This window comes from Corapipo altera, unplaced genomic scaffold (genome assembly GCF_003945725.1).
Source record: "Corapipo altera isolate COAL_440 unplaced genomic scaffold, ASM394572v1 23, whole genome shotgun sequence".
Lineage (NCBI taxonomy): Eukaryota > Metazoa > Chordata > Aves > Passeriformes > Pipridae > Corapipo > Corapipo altera.
Genome location: NW_020884878.1, coordinates 8,009,798 through 8,023,243, shown reverse-complemented (window position 1 = coordinate 8,023,243; position 13,446 = coordinate 8,009,798).

The window sequence follows — 13,446 nt, the reverse complement described above, 5'->3', positions numbered from 1 at the left end:
TCCTCCTGATTTTTGGAGGTATTGGAATTGTTTATTATTAAACCTTCTGTGTGAAAATTATCTCCCACAGGCAAGCAGTCACAGTGGGTACCAACAATATGCACCCACAGACTTCCAGTTACTCAATGTGGGAGCAGAACTGAAGAATTTCTTCCTGCGGTCACAATTATTTTTCTCCTCTGCCTATCTATAGCTTTCTCTGTAAGAAAAGTGTTATTTGCTGTCATAGCTTCAGTCTCACTATGTAAGTTAAAAACATGTCCTGTCTCCATTACATGATTACAGGCAGACTTTCAACTCTGATAGTCTATGAGCTAAAGTTGAGGAACGTGAGCCAGCCTGTTACAAAACAGTTTTCCTGGAAAATAGCCACCGGACCAGCAGTCAAACTAGGACATTCTACATACAAGGAAGAATAAAATATTAAAAAAAAAAAAAAAGCACAGCAGTGGAACACATGATTTTAATAAAGTCAGGAATGCCATGAAATGTCCAGAAGAAAACATGTCTCTGCTAACTACTAAATTTGATGATCCATGAACATTCACTGCAAGAGTAACATGGCACCGAAACACTCACCCCAGCATCTACACTTTCCATTAAAATCTTCTGCAGAAATTCAGGTGTCTTTCTGTCCTATTGAAACTTGGATACTTTCTCATCTGAGTATGTGAAGACATCACAATATGTGATGTGTCTCACATCCATCACATGTTCTTTGTTCTCTCATCATCTCCCCATGGAGGAAGAGTGTGTGGTGCCAGGCCTCTTGTTTTCCTAGGGTTTGTTGGGTTTTTTTCTGTTTTTGTCTGCACATGTTTTTGCAAACTGGATAAAGCAAGGTCACAAAGCATGTCTCACACTTGGAGTGGAAGACTGTAAGGCTTGTGATACTCCTTAGCTTCTTAGACTTTTGTTTCAATTAATGGAGAGTTTCCCTAGGGTTGTGTTTCCCTCACAGATAAGATTTATCCAAATGGAAGAGTGTTCTCTTGAGCCAGAAAAGCAAAATTATCGGTGTCCACCACCAGAATGCCATTTATGTAGCTTTCTAGAAACTTCAGTGAATAAGTCCCATGTGTCCCCTAGAGAATTCAAGTGAGGGGTTGTGGCTTGGGCCCACTTCTGATCAGAAATGGTTAAGCCTAATGATTCTCACACTACGAACCCCAACAATAAGAGAAAATATAGGTATTGAAACAACCTCTGCAACAACCTTTCACTCTATTTAAGTTCAGGAGAGAGCTTTGGTGATGAAAACTGAACTCCTTTGTGTTCGTAGGCTGGAGATTCAGAGCTAGGAGCCTGCTCGTCTCCCAGATGTCCAGGCTCTTGTGCCAGTTTCCTCATGCCAACATAAGCACAAATCACACCAACACTAATCACAGACTCACATACAAATAAGAATGAACTTAAAGACTTACAAACCATAATGTTATGCAAAATTCAGGAGAAGCACTCGCAAGATGTGACAACACCACATAGCCATGATTGCTGGCATATATCATGAGAGGAAGGAGGATGTTTAGTCAGTTTGTCTAGGATGTAGTGAGAGCTGTTGGCAGCCAGAAAGGACAGTTTTGGGCAGTCAGGGAAACCACAGGTGGATTAAACATTCTGGAGAGTCTGGGTATCTCAGTTGCAGGAGATTGAGCAGCTGAGAGGATAAGGGGTCTGTGAGCACTCTCATCATGGTTGGGAAGTGCTTCTCTGAGACTGTCTCCAGGTGACCCTGTGAATTTTGATGGCAAAGCAAAGCCAAGCCATTCTGACATGCAGAACTGACAGTGCAGAAACCAAGGCACACAGGAGGGCATTGCTGCCTGTTTGGGTTTGGCATTTTAGTGATTCTGTTGCAAATTGCCCAGAGGAACTGCTGTATCCAGTGGCTGAAGTTCACAGTGTGCAACTGAAAACCCAAGTCAAAGAAAAGAGAGAGTGTATGTGTGTGTAATTACATGTGTTAGCTATCCTGAAGATTCAAAACAAAATTAATTTTTCTAGAAGCAAGAAAGGTTACATTTAAGACAATAAATACAATGTCATGCCACCAAGAAAAAAAACAGAGAATTGCAGGTTTAGCATATGCATAACAAGGTTTTTATTGTTGTCAAAGGGGAAGTTCTTTCAAGAAATGTAAAGTATCCTGATTTAGCTTGAGTATAAGCATCCCCTTAGAAAAAAGGAAAAAAATCTACAGAAGAATATTTTGTACAGATCTTTTGTTCTAGATATGAGCAAAACAGGAATAATTTCACTAAGATATGACTACTATGTTCCCCAAATAGGGCTCAGTGTAGCATCAGCTCTAAGTCGACCTTCATCCATGAAAGCATTCCTTTCATAATTTTGTTTCGTTAATACAGGAGTGAGCATTTTACTGTGCATTGAAAGAATCACTTCAAGGCAGAATATTCCTGTTGTGCTTCTAAACATCCACAGATGTGTTTGGACAGGGCAATAAGGGTTAATTGTAACTTTACCAGTTATATATTGCAAACAAAGCACTGACAATAAAACATGAGACAAAAAATCAATATGGTTACAGACAAATTAATTATCAATGGTATATGGAGTTAAAAATAATGGAATGAGATCATCCACTTAGTTATTTTCAATGGTCTGCCTCTCTGTAATCCTCTTTTGAGTTTAGAAAATTCACCATAGGTCTGCAAAACCAGAATAATTGCCTATTCAATCAAGCTTTCTTCTCCTGCTTCTGGAGTGTAAACTCAAACACACTTCCCCAGCCCACTTGCAGCCCTTTGCCTCAGATCATACCAGTTCCTGCCTGGCTTGGACCTCTTGGTGTTCTCATGCCTTATTATCCCAAATGAAATGAGTACTTCCGATTTCCAAATCTTTCCCCCTTTTCCCACTTTCTGCTCAGGTGCCCAGTACTGAAACCTCCCTAATCTTCTGCTGACTCTCACCTCCCACAAGGCTCTGCTCTTTCTCACTGTCTTCCTATTTCTTCCCTGGCTTGGATTTCACTTCCAGGCATTCCTTGTTCTCTCCTCACTTCTTTTGGTCCATCTCCAGTTTTGCATCACCCAGTCTTCCTGAACCCTTTCTCCAAACCTGTTTGAAGGGCTTCCATAACTCTATCCCACCTACAGCTCCCATAATCTCTTCTGCTTCATGCCTTTAGGTCAGGTTTCCAACTTGAATGATACAGTTACAGACTATCCCTTTCCCAAGACGAAAGCAAATGTCTTTGGGCCAAATCCGGATCTGATATGCATCAGCTTGGCTCCCCTGATTGCAGGGGAAGGCTACAGGCTCCGAGCAGCTGAGCAGCTCACAGGCAGCTTTGCCCAAGGGGATGACTACAGCACATCACACTGAGAGCTGAGTTCTCATTACCCCAGTAATGGCTACAGCTAGTTCTGCCTAAAGGCCAAAGACAGGAGCTAGTATATTGTGTTTTTACAGTTGTGGGTCGTTCACAGTTCTGTCAGATACATAATAATCACAACAGACTTTGTTTGGCTGTTTTCAAAAACTTAGAATTGCTTGAGGGAAAGGGGTGAAAAGCAACAAAAGGACTTAATTAAAGTGTATTCACTGAGGTCACCAAGTTATGACACATATATTTGGTTAAAAAATTACATTTTTGTTCATTGTCACAAAAACTGGCAATTCCGATTTACAAGGCCAGTCTCCATCTGCTGACTCCACTGTTCAGTCTGGAGTCTCCCTTAGTGCCAGTATGTGACAGCAGTGGCCTCCCATAACCAACATTTTACGTAGGACAAAATGTGATTTTCCAGGTCCTCCTCCCTCCTGGATTACCAAACTTTAATTAACAGGACTCAGAGGTCAGTAACTCAGACTTTCCGCAGTAAAAGATCCTTTCATCAACAAATTATGGCTCTGATCGCGCCTCAGGCACAGCCTTGGGACAGCAGTGGGTGATGATGGCGAGTCAGCCCAGGAGCAGCCCTGGGAGGCTGAGCTGCTCAGAGACGGCCCAGCAGCATATAGTCCCCGCTCCTGCCCCTTCCTCAGGGCAGAAAGCTCTCTCTGCCACGAGCACCTTCCAGCAGCTGCCTCCAGCCCTCCCCGTGACAGCCCAGCCGTCCCTCCGAGCGACCGGCCCAGCAGCCGTGGGAGCGGGAGCAGCTGAGGAGCTCCACCCGCACACCTGGGCACAACATCCGCACTCCTCTGCACGGACACACAGATCTGCCCCAACAGGTTTCTCTCCCCACCTGCAAAATGACTGAAATGTTCTACAGATGATAGGTCTCTGAGCAAGATGAATTAATCAAGAGCCAGGGCCAAACCCTCAGCTGTGGAGATTTAGAGCCACGTTGATTTTATGCAATATGGAGATTTGCTCCTTTCCCCCTTGTGCTACCCCCTTATATTTCCCTGCAAACAAAAGCTGTTGTCTAGAAGAAGTAAATTTTGACTAGAGATTATTCTATTGCTTTGGCCACCCTTCTTTCTTACTCTCCTTTTTACACATTTTAACCTGATAGCTTTTAAATAAAAAAATCAGTGCTTACATAACTTCCAATGTGCCATCCTGACTAATGAAAGCCAGCAAATCTCAAAGTAAAATCCGCCTGAACAATGGTGCTACAAATAAAGAAAGAAGATACTTAGCAGAAAGTTGCCAAGAGAGGCTGTGAGATGCCAGATAAAAGCCAGGGTTGTATCTGAGGAAACAAGGCAACTGCAAGAGATAAGAAGGTAGATATAGAGATTTAAGCTCAAGAAATAAAGGAGTTTTTTGTAAATCAGAACAATGATATAAAGACAAAGATGAGAGAGAAAACCAGGAAGAACAATATGGAATTTATCAAGACAACACTGAACAAACAAAACAAAACTTGAAAGTATGGTAGTAGAAAGAAAGCACAAGAGAGGGAAGTAACATTTTATTGCAGTGCTGGGAAAAAAGACAGAACTCTGTTAAGTGACAGGGCACAAATCATTAAAAGAACTGAAGTATTCTACAGAGACTTGGAGTCTGCGTTTAGAGCAACTAGTCAAGAAAAGAGTTTTTGCCTTCAAAAAGCACCTCTGAATTCACAAATGAATGAAATGCGTGGCCTGACCAAAGCATACAGTAGGTCAAGGCACTGGCAGACAGTTGCCTTTGATAATCCATGCAACAGCCTGTCAGACAGCAGTGTGCCCTTTCTGATGTCTTTTTGGTGTCCTGTATAAGAAAGAGCTGCTGGTTCCCCTTGCTGGAGATATTTGTCTCTCTCACAAAGAATACCAGGGCAGTTGGCACAACTGATCATCTGAGCAGAGCTGCTGAGATCTGACTGGACATAGAGAATTTTTTTTAAGTAATAATATGGGCCACAGACATAGAGATATTCTGAATGAACAAATACAGCATCATGGCTACAAACATACAGCATGGCCCTGACTAGGAAGGCCATTGAAGATTGTTTCAGAAAATTTTAGCAAGCTGCCATGAAGTGCATACACCAGCCTATAACACCAGCCTTACAGATCTGACTATCAGCCCCCAAGTATAGCCTTGGCAGCAGTGTGTGGGATCAGAACAAAGGTCTGCAATTTTCTCCAGCAATGCCCAAATACAGGAGCATATGAAGCATCTAAGATCAAGGTGATGCATAAAACATTTCTCTAAATAATCTTCCAGTCTCCAGCCTTTTGTGACTCAGCAACTTCCTAGGCCAAAGATGGTTTCTGTGTATTCAGGAATCCTCAGAAGGTTTCCTTTCTGCAAGCTTGCAAAACCTTCCTTTTATGGCATGTAAACCTTCATAAAGATGTATCAAGGAGTGCTCCAGCTTACCTGTATACAGAGTGAAAAATTTCTTCTGACCCTCCCCAGCCAGTAGCATCCCTATCAAACAACATGATTTTACAAACCTCAGATATCTCTTTCATGGTCTCAAGCAATCTTTTCCTAATTGTTCTTTTTCCACATCTTGGATCTTCCCTGTGGACCTTCTCTGAACAAGAACCATGTTGAACCTCTTGAAAAAGTAAGCACCCTCAATGGTCTTTGTACCTGCTCTATGGATCCCTGGAAGGCAGTTTCCTATCAGCATTAGTGTGTGTGTGGAGGGGGGGAGGGTGTTAATGAAGAGGGAAGCAGAATAGAAAACATAATTTCTTTCAGAAAAAGAAGACAGGAAATTTGAGAGTACATTGAAATTAACTTACTTGGGCCTGACATATATGTAGGCATGCACTGCAGGTGCAACAGAGCATTTCTGTAATAGAAGTGTCCTGTACAAACAGAAGAGCTCTCCTTAACTCTTTTGAAGCTAGGTGACCCTGAAGCGACCCAGCAGAAGGTGCCAGATCTTCGACCAACCCATCTTGCCTACTGTCTTATCACACTGGTTCAGGTTGCCACTGCACCAAAAGTCAAAACCCCTTAGCAGATAGCAGGAAGATATGCCTTCCTCTGTGCTACCCGGGCAGCTTCATTCCCCCTTACTCTATCTTGGAGAAGGTGATTTCTCACTGCCCTTATCTCAACCTCCATTAAACAATCTTTAACTCCACAGTGCCCCTTAATTTTAGTAAGATCAATCACAGATTAAGACACTCTTCAGTGCAGGAGTGACCCTACCCTCCAATTTTGCCTTTAAGAATCAAAGCTTGGGAAGTATTTCACAGCTGATACCTGTTACCTTCCCCTCCCAGATATTTAAGGGGCCAATCTATTTGTTTATAGTATTCATTTATCTTAGCTTAAGCAGTCAAGTGCTGTCCTGCCTAGGGAGAACCCCAACAGGGGCAAAGCGCTAAAGGACAAACCCTTACCAAGAAAAACAAGAGAAAACCAAGACAAAACACTTGCAAATCCTTAAATCTTCTTCCTACAACCCTCTGCCACCAACTCCACAGTAATGGATAACGTTGGGGCTCCAATTAGGCAATCTGCAGAGGGTAAACTCCTGAGTTAGATCTTGGAGCTTCTGCAATTTTTTTACCACCTACAGATCTGGCCTGGGATCTGCTGTTTTCCTGCGACAAAGGCGAGAAAGAGTATGTCTTATGCATCCTGTTAGCATTCGAGCAGACATCGTGTTTAATATTAGAAGCCGGTATGCATGTGGTTGCTTAGGAATGAGAAACATCCCTTTGCTATGCCCTCCGATATGCACAGGGTTGCTGTGGGATGTTTTTGTGCATTCTACTTGAGCAGTTACCAGGGTCTAGAGTCCACGGGAACATGACATTGTAATCTTGGTCATGTTTTATTTATGGGGAGTAGCGCAGCAGATAGGGTGTGTTAACAAACAAAGATGATTGCTTCAGGGGCACTCTCTCGTCCTGAGGTAATTAAGACAAAGTAGTTTCACTGGTTGGGGGATTCATGCTGCAGACAACCTTTCCCTTGCTAAAATGATCTGCAGCAACCAGGCCAAAAAGGCTAAATCAGAAGCAACGTGGGTAGTGTTTTATCTTTGGTTAAAGGTGCATCATTAAACAGCACTGACATAAATTATACTTCTTAAAAATCCATATAACATTAAAAGCTACTGAGAAGAAAATGTCAGACTCGGAGATGTGCAGATTTTCAGCTAGAGAAATATCCAAAGAATTACTGCTGCAGCCCAGCGTCTCTTTCACATCTTGAACTGAAAACAGTGACTGTCACCAAGGCCACCCTAACCACAAACCCTGAGAGATGCTGGACTGACAAAACATGTAAACTCAGAGTCAGGCTCAGCTGTCAAAGAATCTCAGCATCACAAGGGAAATCTATTCCACCATCAAAGGTCACAACTCAGAGACTTATGGCTGCTCACATTTGTTGGCTATTTGCAAACTGTACGGCTGTGATCACAGCCCTGCAGTACTTGCTTCACAGGAACTGACAGAAACACACACATAGCACAGCACAGGTTTCATCAGGAATGTACAAAAAGATCCTCCTCTTTGTCCATCACTTCTTCTCCCTTACTTTGTCTCTAGTTGCGTCCTTTCCACTGCAACATGTCCAGTAAGAAGACTCTTCCCATCTCCTTCTCACTCTCCATAGCAGGTCAGTTTCTCCAGATCATGGGCGGGTGTGTTGTCTGATTGAGGTCAGGCTGATCCCATGAGGTCTAATGCAGTCATGCTGTGCTCATACTAAAGGTGGAGGATAGCCCTGCCCCTTGAAGCTTTTAGCTGGCCTTTTCAAACTAATGGGATATTTTTCACTGATTTAAACAAGCTGTGGGTGAAGCTTCTATGGGAAAACCTGATTTCTTACACCTTCAGATGTCACTTGCCATAACAACATTTCTACCAAATGGCGCATGTTCATTTAGGACTAAGGAATAAGATCAAAACACACCAGAGCTGGACTCGGGAGATCTCCACAAAACTTCTGGTTATTTCACAGCATTTTTTGTATGACTTTCAACAAATAAGTTAATCTTTCCGTACTTCAGATCCCAATTCATAAAGCTATTATAATAACATTTTTTTCTTTTACTCTTTGTAGGTGCTGCTCAAAGATACTGAGTCTTTCACAAAGGCAGGGGTATCAAGCCCCAGTGCTGCTTTTCTGAGACAGTTATAAGCATATGGGACATTTCAGAGGTATCAACAATAAAGTATTTCATTTTCAGGATTCCCCATCTTTCACTAATAGGCTACATTTCCTGTGTAGAATGCTTAGAGCAGTGCTGCTGTCTTCTGTCACCATTAACCCAGAAGAGTGGCCTGCTCAAAGCAGAGACAATTTGAAAGAAAAGAATAAATACCCTTAATGAAACCTGACAGGTACCTTTCACACCTTCCCAGGGAAAGACATTAATTGCCCCCTTTGCTTTTAACTGTCCTACGTTGATATTCTAAAATAGATCAATATAGTACAAAACCAGTATCTTGATTGCTTGAACTGTATGTTTAATTAGGCTAATTTGCATTTTTCTCTGAGTTAAATTAAGGGCTAAATTCTGGTCTGGTGGAAGAAGGAGGAACTCTTTCAAAGGTTATGTTGTACTAGCTTACACCAGATCTGAATCTGGTCCACAGGTCTCTACTGCAACTTGATGAAGACTAGGTGAAGGCAAGGTTGCCATTGAACTGTCTTGTTTAGTAACATTAAAAAAAGAAAAGCTATCTTTCCTCTTTTAAAGTGACATTCGAGGGAGCCATGACCACTGATTTGTAAGGAAAGGAAAGGTTTGCCAATTAAAGGATCTGAGAGTTGCATAAGGTGAAATTCCTTGTGAAGGTGCTGTGTATTTGTTTCTTCTTCCAGATACCATCATATGAATCATGTGAATCATATGAAACCACAGAGTGGGAGAGCATCTTTATGACATTAATTTCCCTACTTGAGAAGAGTTATCTTCCTCCTTCTCTTTGGTTCCTTCTTCTCATATTTGGATAAACAATCCAAATAAGTTCACTATTTTCCCAACAAACCTACACAATAGTCTTCTGATCATTTCCTTTGCTCCCTTTAGGACAACCCTCCAACTGGCCTAAATTCTTCTTGATTTGTAAGAACTCAACCCACAGATGAATGTCCAAAGTCCTCACCAGTGCTAGCCAGAGTGGACAGAGTACATCACGCCATTTACAGGATATTCTCATTGATATATCCTATGGCAGTATCTACCTTTTTTTGCAACACCATATTGCTGTCTCACTGTCACTTATGATCCTTCATACTCCTTTTTTTCCTGGCCAGCAGCTGTTTAGTAAATTGGTCAGATATTAAGATCAATTTGAAAACCACCATCAACCTTCAACACAGTGTTGGTCTTTCACAGCCTGGTTTGGTGTGCGAATATAATAAACATTGTCTTTAGTCCATCACCTTAGATTTTAATGAAGCACTGAACAGAACTTCTCCCAGTACTGACCCCTCAAAACCCGCTTTGTTTTGAGTGACTCATCCAAGATGGCTTTCTTCCCCTCAAGCTGTATATCTGTTTCTCTTCCTGAGCAGAAAAGGTTCCTTGAAGGGAAAATTGGGAGCATCTAGTAATACAAGTAAACCGAGATATGTTGTTTGGCTGGTAGAAACAGAGGCAAACCAAACAACACTTTACTTGTAGGCATGCAGGTTGTTCCTTGTCCTTTGTGCTCAGAGGATTTAATTCATTTTTGTTTAAACTGCTATTTCACTTAAGCAGCTATCATGTGGGAGAAATGCAGAAGGAGATCACCAGACCTCTGGGCCAGGGGTGCTCCACAGAAACCAAGAAACTTCCCTTGAGGCACAATTACCTGTACAAATTACTTCACATTAATAGTTTAGGGAGAAGTCGATGTCCAGTCTTACTGGGACAGAGGAAGAATGACTGAAACCTCATCTGTGAGAAAACAGGATGGTGAAGATAAATGTACTGGTTTTACATTGAGGAATCATTCATCACCAGGGTTAAAGTGGTAATATGAAATCACTTTTGAATAACAGCTAACAAAGAAGCAGTCTCCGAGTATGGAAAATCATGTGAACTCTGTGGCCAGAGTTTTTGCATATCAAGACAAGTTCATACTTCTGGGAAAAACTGCTTGAAAAATTACATCAGATTGCAATGACAAAGAAGTTACTTAATTCCGCTGGTTAGTCATTCACATACATCACAGAAGTTCCTACCGACACAGTATACTTACTTTACCAAGAGTCACTGTTTTCTGCTACTCTTTGTAAGGATTGACTTATTGGGAAGTCACACTCAGTATCACAAAGCAATCAAGTAATTTGGTACAAAACATCTCTTGCTTTAAAAAGTCTGAGGAACATCCTAGTCTTCATGAAAAATATATCAGATATTAAAACCATTTACCTAGCTGGGGTGGATAGCACAAATTGGAAAATAACTCTCAGTTGATGTTACTTTCACACAATGGAACAACGCTGATTTACATCAGGATATATCCCACTTTAGTTTGCTCCTCACAACATAGAATTAGATAATTCATTTCTCTAACTAGCTACTTAAAAAAAAAAAAAAAGAAAAGAAAAAAAATCTGCTTTCAGATCCACATCTGGGAAGATTGTTGAAGTCCTTTCTTTTTCTTCAATTAGCTTGATCTGTCAGCAAAGAACTGGTTAATCTACCTAACTTTACACTAAAGCGGACAAGGAGCACCCATGAGAGCTACCCTGCAACTCTTTTACAGAAAGGATAAACTATAGCAGAGCAGTAAACTGCAAATACTTCACTTATCAAACTTCAAAATTAGCACATACATATTAACACTTTCTTCAGTGAACATTTTTCATGCAGAGACATGATTTTTTGACTAAAAATACGTTTTCCTCAACAACAAAGTTCACGTTGTTGGTTGTTTGCAGTTTAGGCATTTTAAATAGCCATGATTTCATACTACTACTTCAAGAGTCTTTGCAATAAGCCAAATTGCAGATGTAAATTTGAACCTTCTGCAAGTAGAGAGTTATCCAGCAGGTTGTCATTCCAAGAGTTTCATAGGACTCCTGGAACCCTAATGAGCCATATTGATCTGAAGATGTTTCTGGAGCCTTTCATATCTAGTGAAATGGCTAAAACACTGCCCTGGCCATGTGTTGCTGACCCTGAAATTATGTTATCTGTTAGGTACAATGATGGGTTTCTTCACCTGACATATGGGGAGTTAGAAGTTATGTTTCCCTTTAGTAAACATGAGATTAAGTCACAAACTGAAACAGAATGAGTCTGGCATTACAAGTTCTCTATGTTCAAAAATGTTCAGACATTAAAAGCAATAATTTAAGCCATTGGAATATGGAACAAGAATTTTTCTTCTAAAATAACTTTGGACCACTGACTTATTTTCAGTAGTCATTTGGAAAGGCAAAGCTTGTTAAAAATCAGTGGCTCTTAGAACTCAAGTTATCTCTAAAATGCGATTTAAAGTCTGATTTCACTTAGGTATTTTGAAATGTCTAACAGTCTTGATGCATCAGTGATCCTCCAACACATTCCTTCCATTTGAACATTATTACCATGTGAAACATGATTTTCTCCCTTGTTTTTGTCTCTTAACATCTCCTTACCTCTCCTCTTCTAATTCTGTAATTGTGTCATTTTATTCTGTCAGTCATTTGTGGGTATTTTGCTGGAATAGAGTTTTGCTCAGTGAAGCTGCATTATGTTACATCATTGCTAAGAATTCAAAGTATTCTGTGATAAGTGCCTGGTTTCTGACTAGATTGCTGCAGCCCACATCCTGCATAGAAACTACTATTGCTATCAATCTCTATTTTCTTTGGGTTTGCTGCTGATTCACACTGGAAATATATCATATGAAGACTCTACTCTTTTGGCCTTCTTCCTCATTCCAGAAATTCTTCTCATCATCACATCCTAGAGAGTTAAAGGAGGAGTGCTTGTCCTGTGTTCATTGTTCTGTGTTTCCATGTCTACTTGGCTTTTCTAAGTTATCTTAGTGTCACTTCTGTCTACATCTCACACCAGTGGGAAGACCCATGCACCATGATGAGTGAAGCCCCCACACAGGTAGTGATATCCATGTCTACATACAAACTAATAAATATAATGAGGAAAAGAATTATCAACATACCTGCTAGTAGTACTTTGGTACTGTGGAAATTTCACATGTAACAGATTAGCTTGGCTAGTCACTGAACTTTGCTTTATGATCTATTGGTTTCTACTGAAAAACAGCGTTTTAGAGATTTTAGTAGTGTCTAGTAGAATGTTATATAGACATTGCCCACATGCAATGGGTACTTCAATTGTTATTTTTAGAGGTGAAGTAAGGAGTCTTCATTTATCATGGTAATACCCATTTTAAATCAGCTTTGCTAAAGTAACTGGCAGTCTTAAGGATATAGTGCTGTGGACTAAAATGAGCTCAATTACACTTGTCTGTTAATTAGGAGAAATTCAAATTTCTAGCTTTGTACAGGTACACTTATATCCAAGTTACACACACAGAGATGTATACACAGTTTTTGCACACACACACACATATCTAACTTGTTAGTCATTGGGCATCTATTATTTATGCTTCAAACATTATTGAAAAGTGATGTGTATTTTTTTGCATTACTGTAACTCCTAGTCAGTTTATAGGAATCATTGAAACATCATTGTTTTCTTTCACATTCTTGTTAGCGTTTATGTTCTCTGATGATACCTGTGACTTCCACCATAATCAGCGCTGCCACTTGCCAACTCTATACAAAAACATGTAAGCATACTTCCATTGCACAGGAACTTTATTACAGCTATCCTGACAGAATAAGAAATAATTAAAAAGATACACATAAAAGGAAACCTGCAACTATTTTTGTGTGCAGAAAAAGTTATCTGTAAATCAATACCTTGTCTGCATAATGCAATGGTCTCCTAATTAGTACCAGAAATAGATGAATCTGAACAACTTTTGGAACTAGCCTCACCCTCAAACTGTGGTCCAACTAAGCCCTAAGTGTATGCTCGCTCTCAATAAATTTAGTACAATATTGTCATATCCTGTGATTGAAGCCATGGGAAAACAGACAGTGACAAA